This window comes from Lissotriton helveticus, chromosome 4_1 (assembly GCF_964261635.1).
Source record: "Lissotriton helveticus chromosome 4_1, aLisHel1.1, whole genome shotgun sequence".
In the NCBI taxonomy this organism is placed as follows: Eukaryota; Metazoa; Chordata; class Amphibia; order Caudata; family Salamandridae; genus Lissotriton; species Lissotriton helveticus.
The window spans coordinates 1,170,163,782-1,170,188,936 of NC_136063.1; the positions used below are offsets into that span (position 1 = coordinate 1,170,163,782).

A 25,155-nucleotide genomic window follows, 5' to 3' on the forward strand; every position below is an offset into this window, starting at 1 on the left:
CAAAGAATCTTCTGGGCAGGTGCGGAGTGTGTGTTGTCACATAGGTTGCCAACAGAATCCACCTGACAATGTGTAGTCGTGCTGCCCTCTACCGACCCTGACGGCCAAAGCACACCAACATTTAGGCAAAAGTATAGACCAGTATTGCTACTTTTTCCAGCTTTGCCTTATTGGGATCGCAACGTAGGGGAACAGTAGGTGAGTGGGACATATCAGTCCATTTGTCTCTGATTTGTCTTGAAAGGATGTGGCCTTCTAAAAAGTGTCATGAGTTGTTTATGAGCTGTAGGTTTCAGTTGGGACAGAACAGCCATCCTTTTTCAGCTGCTAGAAATGTGCTAAAAAAGGGAAACAGCTATGATTAGTGCAGCAGTTGCAGTGGTTCTGGGACCTTGGGTGAAAGCAGGAGTGCTTATAGCTTTTACAGATTTTAAACAAAATTACATTTATTTCATGTGAAGATTTACTAAGATTTTATACTGTCTTTGAGTCACAAAAGTGACGCAAATCAGCACAACATCTTTTTTTTTCAGGTTTACTTACGCACTGGAAATAACGTGAAAGTAATGCAAAGCAGTGGATAGTGCTGCTTTGCATTACTTAGCTCCATGGGGGCATAACATGGGCGGAGAATGAGCATCCCACTGCAACCACCCAAGAATTCTGATGCTAAACCCAATTTACTAAACAAAGTAGACAGAGTTTAGCATCAGAAACCGGCGCCCTTTGAAAGTAGGCACAGAGAAGGAGAAATGCTCTAATTTCTCCTTCCTTTTCCGACTTTATATGCGTGCTGCACTTTACAGCACACATACAAAGCCAGATAAGGGTTGAAGTATATGCATGGTATTTTGTACTGAAAGGTTGTCCTTCCAGTACAAAACCTATCCTAGACATACAGAAACACCCTTGCACCATGGCACAAAGGTGTCTCTGTGACACATGGCATTCGATTTCAGAGCCGGCGCTAGGGAGAGGGGAATAGAGCGCCTTATTTCAGTACATTTGGCGCTCTCCTGCTCTCTCCTTCTGATGCAGTGAAGCGCAGCATTTAAGGCTTGGCCATGCACTGACTTAAACCTCAAGAACTCTACTGGCCACAGCATAAAGCGTGTCCTTGAAACGAGGTCTCACTCGCACACTTAAAAGAAGTGGTGTAAATGAGTGACTAGAGGTTAGAGCCTAAAAGCCAGCCGAAGTATATCTGTGGTTGTCTGTGCTCACATGCAGCTTACATTGAACCTATCCCGCTGCATCAGCATCTTTCTTCATATGGGATGCTTGTCAATATACATTACTTCGAGGTCCCCTTAGAATGCTACTGATCTCTAGAGCAGCGAGCCTGACTTTTAAATTGTTATGTCTTAATCCCATTAGCCTTTCTCATCATAAAAATATTTTGGCCTATGCCCTTTGCGCATCATCTCTTCCTGGCTTCATTTCAAATCCCTTCAGCAAAATCTCCTTATTCAATAGCTGACTAAGAGCAACTTGATTCAATGTCAAAATGAAAACTTCCTGCACAGACAAGGGCATGGACAAAATACCTTATCATATTTTATTGCCACATTTATTATAGAATGTAACATTTGAGGGTAACTAATAAGTTATTTGTTCTGTTGCAGATTCAGCTGGACCTCTGCCAACCTTCATAGGTATACTACATGCCAGGTAAGAAGTCTTATGTTTTACATTATTGAATATATACCAAGAAACCTACAAGGGTGCCTTTTAGCGGAGTCTTGGTTATTAGTGATGTTTTCCGCATTAAAGGAGTGTTTGGAAGAGAAAGAGGACGTGATTCAAAGAACTCTATAGTGAAAATAGAAATATGCCCATGAGCTAGTCTGAACCCTCCCTCATCCCTGAGATCCTTATTGGGAGAGGAGTGCCAAAGAGACGCACCGCCGACTGATGGGCAGGCAAGAAGTGACATCTTTGGGTGAGATGGCGCAAACCCAATAAACACACCAGCTGTATGTAGAAAAGGCTTCTTTAATGAGACATGTGTCCATCACAATGTAGCAGAAACCCTGGCCACAGGCTAAATACATCATTACTGAAAACAAAAATATAACTAACCGTACCACCACATCCCTAAATAAACCCTTAACCTTGAGTTTAACATATCCTATCCTGAACCTTCTGTCCCAATGCTGTCCCAACTCCCTGCCGGTACACTTTTACTAGTCTCTTTTAACACCACTCTTGAATCCTTCCCCCTGCAAGTCATTAAACTCCTCTCCCCCTAGCCCAACTAACCTCAAGCTTGCTTGTTAGATTTAAAAAAAATATGCACTGAGAAAAAACCTCTTCATGGGATTTTCGTATGTCCCCAGTTAACAAAACCTAAGTCTCCACTATCTTAACACCGAAACCCATCCCCTAACAATATGGTCAGCTTTTTTTTAAAAACTCCAGATAAGGCTCCAGACTCATGAAAGTGAGATGAATTCCACCTTCCTTAAAAAATGGTACTACCTGTAAGAAAGTGCCCTGTTTCTGAATGGTTGCCCCCTTGTTTTGCTAAACTGCTGATGTACTTTGACTGAGTGTGTCCTGGGCTCCTGCCAATCATGTACCCAGGGCCTATGTTCCTTCCCTAAAACTGCATTGAAGACAAAACCAAATTGGCACTCTTTGGCCACAGGTCAGCCCCTGGTAAATGGCACCACAGGTACCCAGGGCACTGTGACCAGGGTAAGCCTCCAAGGGCTGTAGCACTTATTTTGACACCATTGGAGGCCCTGTACCTTTACACTTACACACACTGCCTTTGCAAGCTGCGTATTTTGGTGCAGAACAAAGTGAACAGCCGACAATGCACACATCCCTGTGTGCCATGCCTACAACCCACTGCCTTGCATAGATCAACCACCCCTCTAGATGGGGCACTATACCAGTGGTGAGGGTACAGGTGCATGGGCCCTGTACTCAGGGGTGGCTCCTCCAAGTGGGCGGAGGAGCGTCGCCTCACTGCTTTCTCGCAGTGTGAGAGGCAGAAACATAAAATGGTATTCTAAATGCCATTTTATGTTCTGCTTCTGCGAGAAAGCAGAAAGCAGAGTTTGTTTTGGGGCGGGTGGGTGGGCCGTTCTGCTCCAGGCAGGGGAGGAGTGGCTTGCCCACTCTGAGTGCTCTGACTGTTTGGTCGTCCCCAGGGCAGACCAAACCAATCATACGCACTCTGCATTTTCTCTATATAGACGCCTGTGGGGTCGCCGTCCTAGCCAATTACAATGCTGCCATTGCAGTATTGTGATTGGCTTAGAGGAGGGAGGCTGCCTGCAACACAGGACCGGAGGAGAGGGTAAGTTTAATTTTTTTATTAAAATTAAAATTAACCCCCTCCCTCCTCATGCGACACCCTCCCTGCACGACCCCACCCACGAGTGATGCCGGCTGAACCACCTGGGAAATTACAGGGCAGCAGGGCCAGCTCACCATCTGTGTCTCGGACGATGGTGGGAGAGAGGGGAAAGTGAATGGGACCGGGACATAAGTGGTAAAGAGTGGGTGAACAGCACCTAGAGGCCATGCAGCCCCTACAGTGCAATACATATATCTTCTCATTGACTCTGAACTTGTCAAGAAATAAAAGGAGGAAAGGCAAAGGGTGTAGCTACAGAAAGTGCAGTGACATCAGGGCACATGGTTTCGGGAGTGTCAACTACAGCCAACTGGTAGCTGTTTTTTTTACTAGCAAACAGACAATACAGGCCTAGTTTCTTTCCTTTATTTAATGACCACTTTTGCCTTGCTAGCCTCTGGTAAGGGTCGGTGCTAAACGGAGGGGAATGTAGAGGTGGCGAGAGAAAGAAGAAACCGAAGGGGACACAGAATACTAGAGTGTCGGAGACGGAACAAAGAGATAACATTTAAAAAAGTGAGTTTGAAAGGGGAAGATCAAGGGAGGGGAGAATGCAAAGAAGAGAAAGGTGAATCATAGTGAGAGAAGAGTGAAAGGGAAGAGAAAGAGAATGAGGGTGCGCAAGGGGAGGTACAAACGTGAGGAGGAGAAAAGAATAGGAGAAAGGGGAAGATAAGGAAATAAAGGGCATGAAGAGGATGAAGGGACGAGTGAGTGTGGGGAGAAGCGGGTGAAGTCTGGTGTCATTCGAGTGTATTTTTTTCACATTCTCTCTTAAAGACACATCCCTATTTGATTTATATAGTGGTTTCTGAACACAAGGGGTACCTTCATGCCAGCAAAGTGAAAGGCTCTAGGTTGGATCTGGGGTTGCCGAAATGCCCCACTTTTTTATTCCACATGGAAGTACACTGTTTTACTGTCCCCTCAGGGTATACAACTGCATTATTTATGTTCAATTCTGTGACTGCCCGCTAGGGTGCTAAACCTGTGAAAGTTACCCTCCCCGAACAACTCCATATCTTGAATAGCGAATGGGTTCTTTTTGAGGTGCCCAGTTTAGGACAGTGCATCCTGTCAGTGTAAGCCCAAGCCAGACTTTCAAGTTTCCAAGTTTTCACAGGAAGGAAGCCCATGAAAATAGCTTTTTACCGGAGAGAGTAGTCACCTAAACTTTGCACTAATGCAAATTCCTTACTGGGGCTGGGTCCTTGTCTAGTCCCATATAAGTTCTGACCCCTGCATCTACCACTTCGTTGAATGCCCTGATGACCCCTAGAGGCCTGTTTCTAGATTGTGTTGCTACTCCTGACCTTGCCCTTCCATCTTGGACCAAGCTGGTGGTAGAAAGTTTGCCCATTATTTAATTTTTTTTATGTGCCACCCGCCTCACCATCCTCTGGACAGACCAGCTGCCACTGCCTGTACCCCTACAGTGTCTAAGCCAATTCTTAGACATTGTAAGTGAAGTAATGCCATTAAGAGCGTATGGTGCTGGGAGTTTGTCATTATGAACTCCACAGTACCATAATGGCTTTACTAAAAACGGAGAAGTTTGGTATCATACTTCTCAGCACATGCCAGTGTGGGATTTCATGAGAAATGCACACAGAGAGCAACCTAGAGATGCCACCTGAAAAATTACTTATCACTAATGACCAGACATGTTTCTGGACCCCTTAGTCAAGAGCCTGCTGCTCTCAGGGTTCTGAAACAATGCACATCCTGGGACAAGGTGCCACGCCTCCTCCCCCAGGATGGGCAAGGTCTACGAAGGGGAAGCTTCAAAGGCTTACCGCCTTTGTGAGCTTTACCAGGCCTTTTGCTGCTTCCAGCAACTGGTCCCCACCAGTTCTGACCCCCACTTTGGGCAGGAGAACCAGTGGGAAAACCAAGTGAGGAAGGGAGGTGTGCCCACCTTTGCCAACCCACCCCCTCAGGTGGGGGAGGGGAGGTGAAGCACAACTTTCAGTCCCCGGCATCTTGCAGATGGGGAGACCCAGCCAATCAGAGTGAGGCAAATGCCACCTCCCACTGGAGGGTGGCATAATAGGGGGTTTACCCACCCCAAGAACAGGTCCCATTGGTCCAACTGTCACTTACCTGTAATGCCCCTAAATTTAGTATTTGGGGGCACCCCCGAACCTTGCCTCCTCAGACAAGCAACGACCAAGAAGAGAAGAAGAAGAAGAAGCCATGCTGAAGCTAAGAATAGGAGGACACCCACTGACTTGGCCCAGCCCTACGGCCTGTCCCCACCTCAAACCTGCAGAAGCGAAATTATTGTGTCCTGCAGCCAGCAACCTCAAGACCCCTAGGACCTGCCCTGCCTTCCAAGGAAAATACTTTGTTTCCCGTGAACACTGGATTTGTTCACCCACAGACTCCAGCTCCAGCCAAATCTGCGAGCCTGCTCCACTCTACATCCGTCGCCCATGGTCCGAGTTCAAGTAGGCCAACACCACGAGGAGATCTCCCGGCGATTCTGACCTGAGATCTGACCTTCCTTGAATCTCCAAGCGAAGCCTGAGCCTATTTCTGGAGAATCCCTCTGACCGCGACCGGAGCTGGTGAGAGAAACTTGATGCTTAAAGACATCCCTGCACCTGAAGCCCCACGGTCTTGGGTGGCCAAACTGACAGTGTCCCAGCATCCCCATGCATCCCAACTTACCTCTCCAACTGGTGGTAACCTCCAGAAGATCTTCGTCGCCGAGCCTGCAGTCTTTGTTGAAACTGGAGAATCCCCATTAAAATCAACTGGGCACCCTACGCCGAACCAGCACCCTTCACCCAGCTGCCCCCGAGCCTCTGCGGGTGCACTTTTTGACCTAAACAGGATCCCCCTTTGCACTGAGCCTAACACCAGGACCTTTGCTCCCACTACCCAGTGGCCTGCTCGTAAGCAGCCACCTAAAGGAGGCCCCCTATCCCCTATTGGATAACATGGGGCCTCAGCACTCTGCACCCTGCCACCCTAGTGCCACTGAGGGTGTAAAAAGAGGCCATTCTTGACCCTGGGGGAACCCTTGTTCTATCCCCAGAAACTCAACCCCACAGACCGAGTACTTCCTTGGTAACCAGTAACTTAATTTCTCTCTGTAGGAACCTATTGACTGTTTTTCTCTGAAAAATGTTCTAAGTGTGGAGTGGATTTTTATGGAAACCTAAAAAATTACAATTGTGCAAAACTGATTTTACTTACCTTTTCTCTAGTAAATTTTCCAGTGTGATATATCACACTGAGTAGAAAAAGTAGCTTAAAAAGTAATCAAAAAAGTAACAAAAATGTAATCTGTACAGTAATTTCTCTACCTTGAATTACTTGTATTTCAAACAACTGCATTTGAACTCGCCTTCACTTGTAAACACTGCATAATATTTTGCAAAGCATTTATTTCACTTACCTGTGCCAGGCTTGGCTTGGTACGAAAAATAAAATAACTTAACAATAGTTTTATACAAACAAAATTTGTCTGAGTTCAGTCTTTGAGTGTGTGTCATCATTTTCTGATTGACTGTGTACAAAAAATGCATAACACTACCCTCTCATACAGCCTTACTGCTCGCCCACACTACCACAAATAGAGAGTAAGGTGCTAACTACTTTTACCTCTGCCTACCTTTGGGCCTCCACTTGACTCTGTACACACTATACTTCATTTTGGTATAGTATATACAGAGCCAGCTTCCTACCCTCCCTCAAACCTGTCTTGCCATGCCTAATCCTTTTATGGCCTTCTTTGCAGCAAACATTCATAAGCTGCTTTTTTTTTTTCAAATATATTTTTATTGCAGAGTTAGAAACCACAGGATACAATCAATCAACCAGTGCACTCGTGACATCCCCTCGTCCACTAAGAAGTCCAAACTGTACACAGCCATTCAGCCCGCATCCCGGGGGCCGGGCGGCATGTTATTACATTCAATAGGAAAAGCACGGCGCACGTCCCACGGGGACCATGGTCGAAAAGTCGTTGTACGTATCTGCTTTTATCCCCCCCACCCACAACAACATCACCGTCAGCCATCCCAGAGGTAAAGCAGTGACACCGCTCATATCGGGGCCTGCCCTAGGTGCTATCGTTCTATCTCGCCTGGCTGCTCCCTCCAGCCCTTCCACACTCCACACTATGCCTACCATCCTAATAGAGTCAAGGCACCCAGGCGGGCTACCATCCAGTGGCTTCCGTCCCACCCCGAACCCCCATGAACCAGTCCCCCCCAAGGCCCCCCCCCCCCGGCAACTGCTGGGCGTACGCCTCGTCCTGTCGAGTTAGATGGATCCACCACAGTGCGGAATATAGCACTTCTGTGTTCGCCCCGTGGTGTCCACCGGCTTAGTTCTCCCCATCCTCGTCGTCCACAAAAGAATCACGCAAGGCCTGCACCACTAGCTCCCATGCACGCGCCGCTTCCAAAACCTTCTCATTCCCCATCTTAACAGCCTGCTGCATCCGGAGCACACTCTCGCAGGCAGACCACCGCAGCAATTCATTCTTCCATCTACGCAGCGAGGGCCCCCCCATGGACTTCCAATGCCACGATATCTCCCTCTGCGCCAATATCAGACCCAGATCAATGAACTTGCTCGTCACCTTGGTGCGTTTGGTGTGCGGGAGCCAGAGCAGCAGGCACGCCGCCATATCGAATTCCACCTCCCTATCTGTCACTGCATTCAGGAGTCCCCCTACCTCCGCCCAATAGGTCCCCAATTGCGGGCACTTCCAAAACAAATGATCCATGTCCGCTCCCAGAGACGAACACCGTGGACATCGGGCATCCGGCACCTGGAAGTACCGCTGTAATTTCTCTGGAGTTAAATAGGCCCTATGAAGCACATAGAAATGCACTTGCTGAAAGCGCGCATTTCTCGTGCCCTTCCACGTGCGCCGCAGGATGTGTCCCCAAGCCGTATCCGGTATGTGCCGGCCCACACTCTCTTCCCATTTAGCCTTGAGCCCCAGGAGTGGCTCCAGTCCCTCATTCAGCATCCTATTATGGAGGCACGTCACAGCTTTGACCGTGCCTGCTGCCATCACCACATATTGGCACGCCATAGTCGTCGTGGGTTCTACGAGCCCCCCTTTCCAGTGCTTCTGTATGGCAGCCACCACTGCCGCGTGCAGGAGGAACCCCCCGTCGGGCAGCCCGAACTGGTCCCGGAGCGCCTCGAACGGTGCCAAGGCCCCATCTATGTACAAGTCGCCTACCTCCTGTAGTCCCGCCTCCTCCCAATCCAGCAACTGGGACCAAACTCCCCCGTGCGGCAAGGCCGTCAGCATGCCGATCGGGATCTCCGGCGCATAAGGCCGCGAAGCCCTCGCTCTCCGAAGGCTCCTCTGCCAACACAGCCGGAGCGTCCTTTCCTCCATAGTGAGGGCCCGCAACTCAAGCCTCTGCTGCATGACAATATAGGACAGCACGTGGCGTCGTATCCCTCGGTCCCGGTCCTCCTCTGGACCCCGGAACACCCTAGCTACGTTCTGTGTAAGAACCTGCAGCTGCGCCGCTAGATAATACAGCTCGAAGTCAGGCACAGCCATGCCCCCTTCTATCTTAGGGCGGAGGAGCGTGCTCAGGACCACTCTACGGCGGCCGTGCCCCCATAGGAAGCCAATAATCATCGATCTCAGGTCTCTGAAGACCCCTTGGGGAATCCAGACAGGCAGCGTTCGGAAATAATAGAGGAAGCGGGGGAGCGCCACCATCTTCAAAAGCGCAATCCTACCCAGAACCGTCAGCGGGAGGGTCGACCAGAAAGACAAGCTGCCCCTCAGTGCCCGGACACAGCGACCAATGTTGCCCTCCAAGAGGTCCGCTGTCGCGTGGTAGATGCGAACACCCAGATAGGTGAGACAAGATGGCTCCCAGACCACGCCCAAGTCGCCACCAGGAACGGGCGAGCCCGCTCGCAGCGGGAACACACAAGTCTTCGCCCAATTGACCTTAAGGCCCGACAGCCGGCCGAACTCCGACAATAGCTCCATCGCACCGGCCAATGCCCGCGAGGTGTCAGCCAGGTACAGGAGCAAGTCATCCGCATACAGCGATATATAATGCCACTGCCCGCCTCTCGCTATCCCCGCGTACCTGACGCCCGACCTCGCATGGACCGCCAAAGGTTCCATCGCCAGAGCAAACAACAGGGGGGACAGAGAACATCCTTGCCGCGTGCCCCTGCCCACCGGGTACGCCGCAGACACCAGGCCGCCCAAACGCACCCTCGCCGCCGCCGAAGCATACAAGACCCTTGTCCACCTGCGGAACCCCTCGCCCACGCCAAACCTCTCCAAAACTCCGTCCAGGAACGGCCATTCCAAGCTATCAAAGGCTTTCTCGATGTCCACGGATAGGACCGCCGGGGCTCCCTCCTCGTCCAAGATGGCGTCCATTATCCCCACCAGGCGGCGAATATTCAGCGCCGTGCTCCTCGTGGGTATGAACCCGGCCTGGTCCCTATGTACCAGGCCCGTCATATATGGGGCCAGCCTGGTGGCCAGTATTCGGCTCAGAATCTTATAATCCACCGTCAGCATGGATAGCGGGCGGTAAGACCGCACATCCGCAGCATCCCGGCCAGGCTTTAGGAGCGGCACAATCAAGGCCTCCCGCATGGACCCAGGCAATACCCCAGCCTCGAAGGCTTCAGCGTACACCGCCAACAGCCTGGGCGCCAAACTGTCCGCATACCGCTGATAAAATTCAATCGGTAATCCGTCCACCCCGGGCGTTTTGTTGCGGGCCATATGCTTAATGGCCGCCCGCATTTCTGAGAGCGTGATCGGGCCGCCCAGTTCCTTCGCGTCCTCCTCATCTAGGACCGGAAGCTGCCTCGCCCCCAGGTATTCCGCAATGTCCTGGACCCCCACTCCCAGCTGGCCCTGATACAATTCCTCATAATACCCCCTAAAACATTCCAATACCGCTGCTTGGGTGTATACCATCTCTCCCTGCGCAGTACGAATGCCGAGGATCGGGGAGCCCCTAAGTTCCGGATTAGCCAGCCTGGCCAAGAGGGTACCCACCTTGTCTCTTTCCGCATGCGCCCTGATGATATATTGCCTGTAATCATAACATCGTAAACGTTCCGTCTCGGTGGCGACCACTTCTTTCGCTTCTAAGAGCTGGGCCTGTAAGTCCGGCCTAGCTGGCCTGCGGCGCTCCAAATCCCTCAACCTTTCTTCCGCTTTCATGAGGTCAGTCAACACAGCCGTGCGAGCATTCGAAAACCTACCCAAACACACTCCTCTCACCACCACTTTCATTGCATCCCATTCAGTGGACCTACTCGTGGCCGTGCCCTCATTCACTCCGAAATAGCTATCAATGCCTTGTCGAACCGCATCAGTGAACACAGGATCTTCAAGCGTTTCCGGCCGAAGCCGCCACGTTGGAATTACTGAGCGCTCTCTCTGCCACTGAATGTGCACCAATAGGGGGTTATGATCTGAGATAGTCCTAGCCAAGTACTCCGCATGGGAGATCAACGGGGCTAGGGATCCACTGCAGAGCACCGAATCAATCCTGACATGCAGGTCATGAAGAGCAGAGTAAAAGGAGTAATCCCTGGTTTCCCTGTGCCGCTCCCTCCAGACATCCAGCAACCCCCATCTATCCTGCCAGTCCTTCCTGTGCGCGGCTAACCTGCGCACCGGGGAGTCCACCAGGGGGGGATGGGACCTATCCAGAGCCACATCCGTGATCGAGTTAAAGTCCCCCCCTAGCACTATTGGGGCCGCCAGGAAAGAGGCCAAAGACCCCGAGAGGCTATCAAAATATCGAGCTTGATCAGTGTTCGGTGCATACACACAGCAGAAAACCACATCCCGTCCATATAATCTCCCCTCCACCGCCACAAACCTGCCATCCGGATCCACAACTTGATTCAGTAATTGAAAGGGTATCCCCGCCCTCACCCAGATCAGCACCCCCCTGGCATACGCTGAGTAAGTGGTGCCAAACACCTGGCCCCTCCATCTTTTCTGCAAGGCAGTACACTCTGTCTTAGTGAGATGAGTCTCCTGGAGCATGGCAATCTGAACCCCCCTGCGTACTAGATATGCATGGACCTTATGACGTTTCACCATAGTTCGCAGCCCCCGGACATTCCACGTCAGGCATTTCAGATTAGGTAACGTCCCCATCCCAACTTCGTACAGTCCAAATCAAATAACGAATGTTCACAGCCCCCCAATGCAGTTGCCCCCCCCCGAACACACCCAAAACAGAAAAACTCCCCAAACCCCACTCCCCAGGACAGAGCACACGAACCCAATGTCCGCCCCCATCCAAACCTTGAATCAACTTCTCACACTCTTACCCTGTGGTCTCCACCACAGTCGGCCTTAAGGGCCCAAGGGGGGTGAGTCACCGCCGACCCCAGCAAGCGGAGCCCGCGCCCCGCGCCTCCATCCCTCCCGAAGCACACAGCCTCCCCTCCCGGCATCCCGTCCTCCAACAGCAGGATACCACCCTACCATGAAGTCTCGAACTAGCCCAGTCCAATCTCAGCCGCAAAAGATACCATCTGAAGTCTGTGGGGTCACCGTCGGCCCCTTCGAGCTTTCCGCCTCCGAGAGTTCCTCGCCCGTCTTGCTGCCTTCCCCTCCCGAGTCCGTTTCTGCCCGTTCACTGTTCTGTTGCGACCCTGTAATGGCCGCCGTCGCTGCGAGTGCATCCCTCTTCTCCGCCGCCATTTGAGCCTCCCGTTTCTCCCGCTGGCGCCTGTTGCGGGATCTGATGCGTTGCGATTGCCTCACCCGGGGCCGCTTGGGTTCATCACGTCTGCTTTTATGTGATCTGTCCGTCCCCGCTCTATACGACTCCAGCCAATGCCAAACCTCGTCCGGAGTCTGAAAAAAGTGCGTAGCCCCATCCATGATGATCCGCAACTTAGCCGGGTAGAGCAAGGAATACTGAACGCCTTCCTCCCTGAGTTCTTTCTTCACCGCCAAGAATGATGCCCGGTTTTTCTGGACCGCTTGGGTGTAGTCCGGGAAGATCGTAACCCTACTGTTCTCCACCTCATAAGGGCCCGACATCCTGGCCCGCTGAATGAGGAGATCTCGGTCCTTGTAGTGGAGGAGCCTCACCACCATCGGTCGGGGGGGGCGGCCAATCCCCGGCGGGCAAGCAGGTACCCGGTGGGCCCGCTCCAGCGTGAAAAAAGGAGTGAGCCCTTCCGGCGCCACCACAGTGCGGAACCAGGTCTCCATATAGGCCACCGCATCCTCCCCCTCAATTCGTTCCGGAAGGCCGACGACCCGCACGTTGTTCCGCCTATTGCGGCCTTCGGCATCCTCCGCCCTCCGCTCCAGCGAGTCCAGCCGGGCCAACATGTCCGCGATCCTATGCTCCGCGGCCACCACCGATGGTTTCAGGTCCAGCAACAGTTGGTCATGGTCCTTCACTCTGTCCGCTAGCTTCGCATGATCCGCGCGGAGCAGCCCTAGGCCCGTGGCCACTTGGGCGATGTCTTGGTGCAACGCGTCCTTAGTCGAGGCGATCGCATCAAGTATGGCATCTAATCGCCGGTTCAGCCGCTGTTCTCGGTCAAGCTCCGGGGAGGGACCCTCGCCCAGCCGAGTCGATGTTGCCAAGCCCTCCTCTGTGCATCTCACGGCCATCGGCCCTCCAGTCGCCGCCATTCCAGGGTGCTGCGTCACAGGTCCTGGAGCCCGCTGTCGTCAGCGCCCGTAGGCTAGTGCCGGTCGCCGGGCACCGGGCAGAGCAATGTCCTCACTGAAACTCACAGGAGCAATGACCAGCTAGGCACACTCCGCTCCGCCGCCCCCCTCGGGAGCCTGAGGGGGAAAGGATGAGTCTCCGGGCGGCGGCCAGCTAGGGTCCCCAAGCTCCTGGCGAGTCAAGGCAGCGTTATCTCGGCCCCAAGGCACAGCACCGCCGACCCCAGAGCCTCGAGCAGCTGAATGCAGGATCTCCTGCCAGTATCCCTCGCCAGTCGGCGACAACTCGGCTCAGAGCTGAAGTTCGGGGCCCGCCGAACTCCACGCCGCCATTTTCTTCGCACCCTCGGCAACACCTCAGCCGCTTCTTCGACTCGGTCTCCTCGGGGCCTGCAGTCCCCCAGCGGCTCACCAACAGTGTCCAGCTGTCCCCTCACACTTCAGAGGGCAGGAGCGTCGTCTCCGGGCCGCCTAGGGTTCCGAAAACAGGAGAATTAACGGGATTCTGCGCGGAGCTACGAGCTCACGCCGCCATCCCGATCGGCGTCCAAGCCACGCCCCTTCATAAGCTGCTTATTCACATTGCATCAGGTCTTATTAATGGTGTCAGGCTCCATAGTCACATGCCACACCCTCTGTAGAAACAGCTTTGTCCAAATAATCATCTTACCTTCCCTCATGTCCCTTTTCAGCACCTTTAGTAATGCAGGGCATGGCTACTGAACAGGATGATTCTCTCCTAAATCAATCACCAAAACATCGGGACTGGCTTCACTTAAACAGCCCTGCCAAAGTTGGAGACCGCTGGCCCCTGCAATTTCACCAGTACATGAATTTCAGATTGCTGCAACTACTTCCCAGGGGTGAGCTGCCCTGCATTTCTGACTGCCAATTACACACAAGAGGGGCGGTAAATCTTTTACAAGTTCTTGCACCAGGCCACTCACTAACACACTCTGCAACAAATCAGCATCAAAAGAGCAAGTCATCATCAATGCAGGTGTAACTCCTAATTCGGTCTAATGTATCGCTGAAAATATTTTGACCACCATCTTTCTAGTCCCTTTAGCTGCCCCTTCAACAACCCACACTTCTCTACCTCTGTCTTCACCCCAACAACAAAATCTTTCCCAAGGAAACACAGCTGGTCGACACCCTGATGCAAAACTTCAATACCTGAAACCTTGATATCAGAGTACCATTCACATAGAAAAAGATCTGTGCGCCACATCCCAAACCTACCTCTAAAACCAATGTAACTTCCCAAACGGACATTCCAATGCAATTTTACAGCTCTGCCAGTGAACCATTTACCACTTTCCCTTTTTCCCTCTATTCTATTTTAGACCTACCTAACCAAACCTCAAAGAATCCCCCTGTCTCTCCAACATCATTTTCAAACAGGCCTCTCCAACCACCCTCCAAAAGATCAGAAATATTAAAGTCCTTGGTAAGACTTGCATAAGGCAACAATAACTTCCTCCTCAGAGGGAATGCAGACTCCAGGCAAAGGGTTGTACAATATACAACATACAAAAATATTGTGAACAGAATATTGAGGGACAAAATATCAAAAGGTAAGTGCATATAGCAAAGTATAGCAATATCTGTGGAGGTTGGTATAGAAAATGTATACCATCTTACCTTCCGATATTTTTTAATTTAATATTTTGCCCTTGACATTGGCATGCCTTGATATTCTGGGTTGAATATACAGGGTGCAAACCATATGCCCCAAAAACAATCTCAGGAAACAAATTGTCACTAGTCTCCTTAATTCTCACCAGCCTAATAAATTCCGTGGCCCAGCCTTGCAAAATCCGGCACCTCATCTCACCCACCAAAGGCTCATAGGCCCAAAATAACTTATCATAGAAAGATATGGCCATCATTCTATCTGTTATCTTCACCAGAGAAACATGCCTTCTTAAAGATAGCATAAAGGTCAGTACCTCTTCATTCTTGATCTCAAACTCACCCAGATTCGCTAATATTAAAACTACATCTCTGTGCCTAGAACAAATATATGAATATATATATATATATATATATATATATATATATATATATATATATATATATATATATATATATATATATATATATATATATATTCACTGAAAAAACCATAGGTTATAGACCATATATAGTTAGGAATTAGCATTTAGAAAACCTTATTTTACTCACACAAAACCATTGAAATTCCATATATAGTTAGTTGCACTAACTATATATCGCGCACCCGCAATCCACTGCTGATGATGTCACATATTACATCATTCATGACATGGTCAGTGACATCACTGATGACATCACTGATGACATCTCAAATGACATCACTGATGACATCATCTAGTGTCTGTGTGTTTTTGTAAAGTTTAAATACGTTTTACATATTGAAGAATGAGTGGATGTATGGAAGACTGAGTGTGTGTGTGGCTGGCTGGGAGGTGTGTGACTCTGTGCATATCAATGTGTACTTGTATCAGTGATTGTATAAGAGAGTAAGTATGTGTTAGTATATGTGTGAAAAGTATGGTGTTCTGTGTTTAACTATAGATGAGGAAATCGAAGTGTGATTGATTCTTCACAGGACTGACTAGGTGTATGAGTGCATATGATAGTGTTCTAATAATAACTGACTGTATGTATGAGTAATTGTATGGGTGAATGAGTGAATGTGTGTGTAGACGTAGGAATCAGTGAGTGCGTATGTAGTAACTGGTATTGGTGTGTCATGATGTCATCAGTGATGTCATTTGAGATGTCATCAGTGATGTCATTTCAGATGTCATTAGTGATGTCATCAGTGATGTCACTGAAGTATAGTGTTCTGTGTTTAACTGTATAGATGAAGAAATGGAAGTGTGATTGATTCTTTACAGGACTGACTTGGTGTGTGAGTAACTCCATGGATGAGTGGCAGTGTGTGACTGTCTGCATAGGTGTATGAGTGCATATGATAGTGTTGTAATAATGAGTGACTGTATGTATGAGTGATTGTATGGGTGAATGAGTGAATGTGTGTGTAGACGTAGGAATCAGTGAGTGCGTATGTAGTAACTGGTATTGGTGTGTCATGATGTCATCAGTGATGTCATTTGAGATGTCATCAGTGATGTCATCAGTGATGTCATCAGTGATGTCATCAGTGATGTCACTGACCATGTCATGAATGATGTAATATGTGACATCATCAGCAGTGGATTGCGGGTGCGCGATATATAGTTAGTGCAACTAACTATATATGGAATTTCAATGGTTTTGTGTGAGTAAAATAAGGTTTTCTAAATGCTAATTCCTAACTATATATGGTCTATAACCTATGGTTTTTTCAGTGAATTTTCAAGGTTTTGTAAATGCTAATTCCTAACTATATATGGTCTATAACCTATGGTTTTTTCTGTGAATTTCATTGGTTTTTTAACAGCTAATATCTGTAGCTGTAAAATGTATTCTTCTTTAAATCCAAAAATATATTTTATATGTTTATGAATAATTGTTTTTTTAAATATTTTTTTTTCTTCGTTCCCGCTTCGCGAATCGGGAAGCTTCCCGTTAGCTGACCTTGATGCCGCGAAATAGACCGCGAGCCGGTAAACGTTTCTTTACCGCAAGTGCCGCGTTAGAAAACAACATCGTGACGCCTCCCGTCCGCATGACGTTTCACGTTGTCGCGTGATACGTCATATGACGTGCTACGTTAGCGAACTGGTACGCGAAGCGAGTCGCAAAGCGCAGGTTTCTGGAAGCAAACTTGGAGGCCCTGCAAAGCGCTTAACGTAAACACAGCAAGTCATGTGACTTGGTAATAACACTTTTCATTGGTTCATTTCACTTTTGGTTTCCTAATGATGTAAGACTAGGTCATATAATCTAAAATGAACACTTTTGATTGGTTGAGAACTCTTGTTTTTCCCAAATGATGAAAATCCCTCCTTCTTTCCTCACTCTGACTTTCATCATTGTGAGAGAAAGACCCTTTGTGATCACTGAGCAATGGCTTCTTTAGTAGCTTCAGCTGGTGCTTCCCCACCACCTCCACCACATCCAAGGAAGAGTGGACCACCTGCTCAAGTTATAATTCAACAAGAAGAGGAAGAAGAGGAACAGGACGACGAGCACGAAGAGAGGCAGTTTTTGCCTGAGCAGCCCAGGACGTCTCACCGGAAAGAAAACTTCATTTGGCAATTTTTTAAAATTCCCAAAGTTCAGAAAAAAGTAAATGCAAGATACGTAACTTGCCTTATATGTCAAGATAGACTGTCCAGAGGGATCGACAAAAAATACAGTTTCGGAAACTACACAATGCATCGCCATATGACTAGGTGGCATCCTAACAACTACAGTGCTGCACAGTTTCGGAACGACCTAGATAATCTCCCTATTATGGCCAGAAGATCTGTTGTACCGGAAGTAACGGGACCAGAGGGCAGGGAGATGGTGCCAAATATACAAATGAGATTTGGTGATGTAAAACACATCTGCGTATTTTGCGATGGATTCATTTCCTACGGAGAAAAAAGCATCACTCTGATCAACAGAGCTATTGACTATCATATGCAAGTTTGTACGAAACGCCCAAAATAATAAATACTTCTTTTTTTGTTTTGTTGCTCCTGTTGAGCCCTTTACAATGAATCGTTTTCATTGCCCCCTCCAAGAAAAACCCCCAAAAATATAAAACTGTTCAGAAAAATTCAAAAAAAGTAAAAAAATGTTCCGAAAAATAATAAAAAAAATATAAAACAACAAAAACAATAAAAAAAAAAGTTCTTTTCAGAACTACCTCCCCGTTATTAAAAAATTGGTACAATATTTGGAACTGTGCCAACCTCTATTTCTCTTAGTTCGCTTCCCAGTTCGCTCCCCGGTATGCGAACCGGAAGCGAACCAAAAACAGTAAGTATAAGGGAAGGAAACAGACACTTATGTTAAAAGAAAGACAGCTATAGGGGAGTAAACTAGAGATACTATTACCCGTAATCCACTGCTGATGATGTCACATATTACATCATTCATGACATGCTCAGTGACATCATCAGCAGAGGATTGCGGGTTTTTTGGCAACGTGCCTTATCCACGGTTTAATAACGCTGCCTTTTCCTTTATATAAGTTTTCAAATTGTATGAAATATATACCAATAGGTCGTTATGAACCTTTAGGTAGTGCTTTTCTTCATGAGGTCTGGTCGCTTCCATACACATACAGATGTTTCAAAGATGATCAAGAAGTTTATCTGAATGGAGAGCAATGCACTGAGACGCCAGATCATTCACTAATGTGTAGGCACATACAGTTACACGGTTCATGCAACAAACACCGACCAAATATGGCTTGCGTGTTGCAAGGCACGCCAGTTCCTGCTATCATCCCCACTTTCAAGTTGTTGGAAAATGGTAGTTATTTGATGCTCAATAATGAAGATTGTTCTGAGTTAATTAAAACTATTCCTTTTATCGTAACAGTAAGTGAACGGGTTATTTGCTGCACAAATGTTCTATTTCCTCCCACACATGAACATAGGGAGTTTTCAATCTGGCCACAAATACCAACCTTGGGACAGATTTCAACGGCATGGCAAGAATAAGAGCTCTTTTGTCTCAGAGAGAGGTGGCCTTGAGTTCGGCCCGTGAAACTTTCGTGCGAACACCCGTACAGAGGTGCACACCCTTTTCAATTAAGATTTGCCTTTCAATTTCAGCAAGATGGTTCCGACTATCTTTAAAGCATCCTCCACAAAGGCCCTGGCGCACTTTTTTAAAGTTGTTACCAGTGGTCTCGTGACTTCATTTGAGAAAATCTTTGGAGTCATCCCTGCTTCCTTTCATTCTATTTTCTCCACTCTGGTTCGTGGATTGGCATTTTTACTTGCATTACCAGCGGACGCTCTTGTGCTTTTTTACATTTTTAAATATGGATGTCCCTCCTATGCAACCTCCCACCCTGCAGCTGCTGACACTGTTCCGCAATCGCATGCTAGAATATTATGGCACAATGCCGTTGGCGATATTAAGCACGGCATATGGATTATCTTTTCGATTCTCCTACTTCACCTGTGTCCAGCCTGTATTTCACTGCCTGACCTGTGATTTCGATTGGGCCATTGATTTGTGTCTCTGCGGACCGGTTTCTCCTGACGTCGACTTTAATCAGCTGATGACTCCTATCATTACTCACGAGTTGGTTTGTCCTGGCGAAAGGATTATGGCTGTGGCATTGATGCATGGACTACTTGGTCCCTGGAATTTACTGGCGGCAGCACAGTCTTTCTTGGAACAGAGCTTTCTTGAAAACCCACCGAGCTGTCCTCTGATGGTGATAGAGGATCCGGTGCTGGGAGAGCACGTATGTTCTTTTCCGCTTTTAAATTGGATGGCTGAACTGTTTTCGGATGAAGACGGTGACTTCCTATTGGAGGCTGTTGCAGCTTATTTTGCATACACAGTTATGTCATAGACCTTTTTCATGTTTGATATGCTGAGTACTAGCATTTCATTGACAGTTCATTGACTTATTTGTCAAGTTTTTATTATTTACCTTGCCTATTGGCTTAAGACTCGATAAAGTACTTGGCTGTTTTATTTTTCTTTAGCATTAAATTTTCCTAGTTTTTAATGCTTTACCTTGCGGACCGTCCACATATAAACTTGCAATCTGCTCTCATGAGATGGCACTTCTATTATCTTATTCAGTTCGTTTCCGGATCATGGGGAGGTGTCATCTAGGTCCTGGATATCTTTACACCGTGTTAAGTTAGCATGGGCTCATAACCGGTTTAAACGCCATTTTTCCTTTTTTGCAACTTCTGCACACGACACTTAGTTGTTGCTTTAGCTTTCCACCTAGTAGTTCATCGTGGTTTACATGAGAATAATATGTTATTGCTCTACTATCTGCTTTGCTTGTTAAACTATATCTGTACAGCGAGTGCTAAAGTTTCAAGAACAACACGATACAGAATTGTTATGAGGTCTGATCTCCACGACTTCATACTCATAACATAAGTGCAACTTCTGCCAATTCTGGGCATGAGGCGGGTTTTATATTGCTTTGCCGAACACACATACACAACAGTTGATGCCGTTCACATGAAGAGAGAGCTGGTGTATGCTGATGTGATTCCTTCAAATCTAAGACACTAAAGTATGGGCACGCCCTAAACCAACACAAAGAGACCTTCTTAGCAAATAATATAATATGTGTATTAGGGAGGGTGAGATATAAGCAGCCGCGGGCCGTGGAGGGAGTTACGGTGAGGCAGGGAGGCGGGGAGGGGGAGAAGCAGGGTGGAGCCCTCTCTACCCTGCCCCTCCCCCTCCCCGCCTCCCTGCCCCACCGTAACTCCCTCCACGGCCCGCGGCTGCTTATAAGTGTTGCTAACTCTTATTCATTTACAGCATGTTAACATACTGTCACCATTCGCTTTTTATGTACTAGTAACTATGCTGGTAATTTTGCTACTGATAATATGTGTACTTGTATTATCTAAGATACTACGCCTGAGAAGACGGCATTAGTAAATAAACATTTCAAATACACATGTGTTCTTCTTAACTCCATGTTCTGGTTTCTAAGAAATATATAACGACCGACTGTTCATGAGTTCCACGTATCCTGAGGTACTATAAGTTCATATTCTGGATTGTCTAAACATTGAGAGTTTGTTATATCCAATGTGACACTGTACCTAGCTTGCTAAGGACTTTTTGATTACTAACGTGAGTTTTGGGACACCCTAATTCGCCGAGGTTCCAATCCTCTGTCCACAGTTCTGTGTGAGAACAGAAACCCTGCGACAGGGGCACCCCCGACCCTTGCTGGAGCTTCATCACACTTGCGATACAACTCCAGCAATGCGCCACCTTTACGGCACAGATACATCACGCATCTGTGCTGTTTTTGCCCCATGATGCGCCGCATTGTAAATGCAGCACACCATAGGTGACGGAACAGCGGCACAGAATGACTAACACATCCCTGGTGATGCGCCAGTCATCATAAATGTATCCCTATGCTTCTTATCTTGTTAGAGATAAACCGCCATATGTATCATCAAAGTTTTTTGCATTTCCTAAATAGCGAACTTTAAGGAATAAATAGCGATTCTTTACCATTCCTAGTTTGCGATTAGCTATTTGCTAATTACAAATTACCCATTCATTTCCTTCATTTCCATAGGGCGGTTGAACTCACTTTTAGCTCGAACGGCTGAATGGATTTCCACGAAACTTGGCAAAATTGTAGGGACTGGTAGCCCGATGTGCCTTTGCTATGTCTCAAGATATATGCTCCAGTGGTTTTTACGAAAATTAACTTTAAAAAATATATATTGGGCTACATTGGCCTATATATATGTTGGAGCCCAAATGTAGCCCAATGTAGCCCAATGAAGCCCAATGTAGCCCAATGTAGCCCAAAGATGGCCGCCAGACACACAAAAAAACAAATGTAGCCCAAATATCAGCCAGATGTAGCCCAACTATAGCCCAGTGACAGAATGACCAATCAGCTTCGCAAACCTCCATTACGCGAAGCGGAGCGCTGTTACAGATATATATCTTTTTTTGAACGTTAATTTCTCAAAATCCACTGGAGCACATATATTGAGACCTAGCAAAGGCACATCGGGCTACCAGTCCCTAATATTTTGCCAAGTTTCGTGCAAATCCATTCAGCCGTTCGATTATTATTATTATTTTTTTTTTTGCCCCGCGGGGCCCTTTTAAAACCTCCACATCAAACCTAGGGGGTCAGCGACAATGTACTATGCCCCCTTATGGTCATTTGCCCCTTCGCTTTGGCCTCCTCTTGTCTCTCGATCCTACCGAGAGACAAGATGGCGGCCGCTACGGACTGTTTGGAATGTTGACAGACGCCGGAGAACCAATCAGCTTCGCTTCACAAAGCTCCGTTGCGCGAAAAGTACGCGTCCTGGGCCGCTGCCTGGTCCGCTGTTACAGATATATATCTTTTTTTAAACGTTAATTTCTCAAAATCCACTGGAGCACATATATTGAGACCTACAAAAGGCACATCGGGCTACCAGTCCCTACAATTTTGCCAAGTTTCGTGCAAATCCATTCAGCCGTTCGGGCTAAAAGTGAGGCCAACCGCCCTATGGAAAACTCAATGTTAAAAACACGTTTTGGGACCCCCCTTTTTTCTCGACCCCCCCTGGACGAAACCCCCCCCAATTTTCAGGGGCTGCTCAGAAACAAAATGTGCAATTTTCCTGAAAATTTCAGCCAATTCCGTCCACAAACGCCAAAGTTATTAGACATAGAATTTTCAAAAAACCCATAGAGAAAAAATCCTAACTATATATACCTACTGGCGACCGCCAGTAGGTAATATATATATATTACCTACTGGCGGTCGCCAGTAGGTATATGTAGTTAGGATTTTTTCGCTATGGGATTTTTGAAAATTCTATGTCTAATAACTTTGGCGTTTGTGGACGGAATTGGCTGAAATTTTCAGGAAAATGGAACATTTTGTTTCTGAGCAGCCACTGAACATTTTGGGGGGGGTTCGTCAAGGGGGGGCCGAGAAAAAAGGGGGGTCCCAAAACGCGTTTTTCCCATGTTAATTTCCATAGGGCGGTTGGCCTCACTTTTAGCCCGAACGGCTGAATGGATTTGCACGAAACTTGGCAAAATTGTAGGGACTGTTAGCCCGATGTGCCTTTGCTAGGTCTCAATATATGTGCTCCAGTGGATTTTGAGAAATTAACGTTCAAAAAAAGATATATATCTGTAACAGCGCTCCGGGTAGCGCTCCGGTTCGCGTACTTGACGCGTAACGGAACTTCGCGAAGCGAAGCTGATTGGCTCTCCGGTGTCTGTCAACATTCTAAACAGTCCGGAGCGGCCGCCATCTTGTCTCTCGGTAGGATCGAGAGACAAGAGGAGGCCAAAACAAAGGGGGAAATGACCATAAGGGGGCATAGTAGATCCTCCCTGACCCCCTAGGTTTGATGTGGAGGCTTTAAAAGGGCCCCGCGGGGCAAAAAAAAAAAAAAAAAATCATTTTTTTTCGTGGGGTGCGCCTGGTACGCGTAACGGAAAGCGGACTGGGGAGCGTACTACAAGGAAACAAGAATGATTGACTTTTAACTTATTGTATGTTTATAGACTTTTTTTTTTTTCTGATGAGTGACGTCTCGGCCTATCTCCACGGGATGCAGTCCCTACCATCTCGGCGTTTAAGCCCGGTAGTGTGGGAGAGATAACGTCTGTTAACGTTCGATTCGAAGGAAATCAGGAAGTGTTGAAAAACATTGTCTGCGCCATCTTGCCTTTTTTCAAATGCCACACTTTTGTCGTGCACGGCAGCCATTTTAGATGCCTTGACCAGACCCACTCTCTGCATGCTGTCAATCCTTAGCATGGCTCCCCACCCTCGCAAGCATCTCCCCCAGGCACTGGTCACCCCCGCTCTCTGTCTTATGCATGGGCAATAAACCTCCCCCCATCTGCGCTGCTCTTCCTTGAGAATCACACCCTGTGCCCGCCCGACACCTCCCTTTCGCCCTATTCACTACCGCACCCTCTGACACTCCTCTTCCTCTGTGTCCGATTGTCCAGGCCGGTCCCAGGCTATCACCTAGCCTTGCAGATGTAGTTTATGGCCCCAGCTGTAAAGAATCACCCCTCTTCAAAGGAGTTACAGTAGATCAAGGCCCCCACCCGATGAGATCCGTCACACCACACGCGTTCCTACTATCTGAAAACCATCCTGTATTGTGATTGGGGAGGGGACCGAGCCTGAAGCGGAAGATTCCAGGGATGCCTCTTTGCACATCAAAGTTTGTACAATTATGTGTCACATTAAAAATATATAGCACTCCAACAAAGTAGTAGGATTATAAAACTTTAATAACTTATAAATATATACAACGCAACAAAAACAGTAAATACATTTAAAAAAAATTTTGAAAAAAGAAGCAACAATGGTCAGTAGCTGTGTTTTGTGCGAATAGTCCCAAGGCAGCACAACGTGCTGAGTTCTGGACGGCACCCAGGTGATGTTACCTGGGTGCCGCACTGGTTTTTGGTATCCTACAATGCAGCTCCGAAAAACGGCGTGGGGCGTCCCGGGGGTGCGGGTGGAGGCCTCGTCAGTAGCGGTCTGTTGTGCGAATAGTCCCAAGGCAGCAGAACACGCTGAGATGTGGATGGCACCCAGGTGATGTCCAGTAAGTTGCCGCACTGGTTTTGGTATCCTACAATGCTGCTCCGAATAACGGCGTGGGGCGCCCAGGGGGGGAGGGGGGGGGCGGCGTGAACGGGCCTCCCCAGGTGGAGGCTCGTCTGCAGTAGTGGGGCGCCCCTTTACCGTTTCAGTTGCCATTCCGCCCGCTTTCGGTACACTGTGCCAAAATCCGCCATTCAGCAGAGTTGCGCCCACTCTTGCGGTGCAGCGATAGGCGGCTGCCACAGGACTCTCAAAATGGCGGCAGGCTCTTTCCTTTTTGGGCCTGGTCCACTGAAATGGCCCTGGGACACCTTGGAACTCGGACGCTTGTCTGCTAGGTCTTGGACCCCATTCTCGAAAGCGTCCCCTCAGCCTTGAAGATTCTACAAATTTCTTGGGGGCCCCCGACTCCTGCAGGCTTCCGGTGGGGAGCGGCTGCCATGATTGCTCGCGGAATGACCACGACGGACCCACGAGATGGTGGTGCTTTCATGCTGACGCCAGCTTCAGTCTGAAACATCCAGAAACAAGGTGGGGCTTTCATCGTTTGGGAAAAAAAAATGTTTTAATCCAATGAAAAGTGTTATTTTTAGGTCATATGATCAAGCCTTCCATCATTAGGAAACCAAAAGTAAAATGAACCAATGAAAAGTTTTATAAACAAGTCACATGACCTGTTATGCGGCATAGGGCTATAAAAAGCGTAGAAAATCCGTTGGCACGTGAGGCGGCGTCAGTAGCTGATCGATGTGCGAATAGGCCGAAGGCAGCACAACGCGCCAAGATCCGGATGGCACCGAGGTGGTGTCCAGCAAGTTGCCTCACTGGTGTGGCCATCCTACAATGCTGCGCCGAAAGTCGGCGTGTGGCGCCCCGTTGGCCTGTGAGTTCGCGTCA

The 25,155-nt window shown here is 48.2% G+C and overlaps 1 protein-coding gene across 1 annotated transcript in view; it reads left to right on the forward strand.

Annotated features, from left to right (window-relative positions):
- The window catches only part of CDH20 (cadherin 20), a 1,157,650-nt gene that overhangs the window by 191,835 nt on the left and 940,660 nt on the right, over nucleotides 1-25,155 (forward strand). Inside the window, exon 2 of the mRNA XM_078685760.1 lies at nucleotides 1,626-1,671. The gene's annotated coding sequence lies outside the window, so the exon portion shown is untranslated. The remainder of the gene's footprint in view (nucleotides 1-1,625; nucleotides 1,672-25,155) is intronic.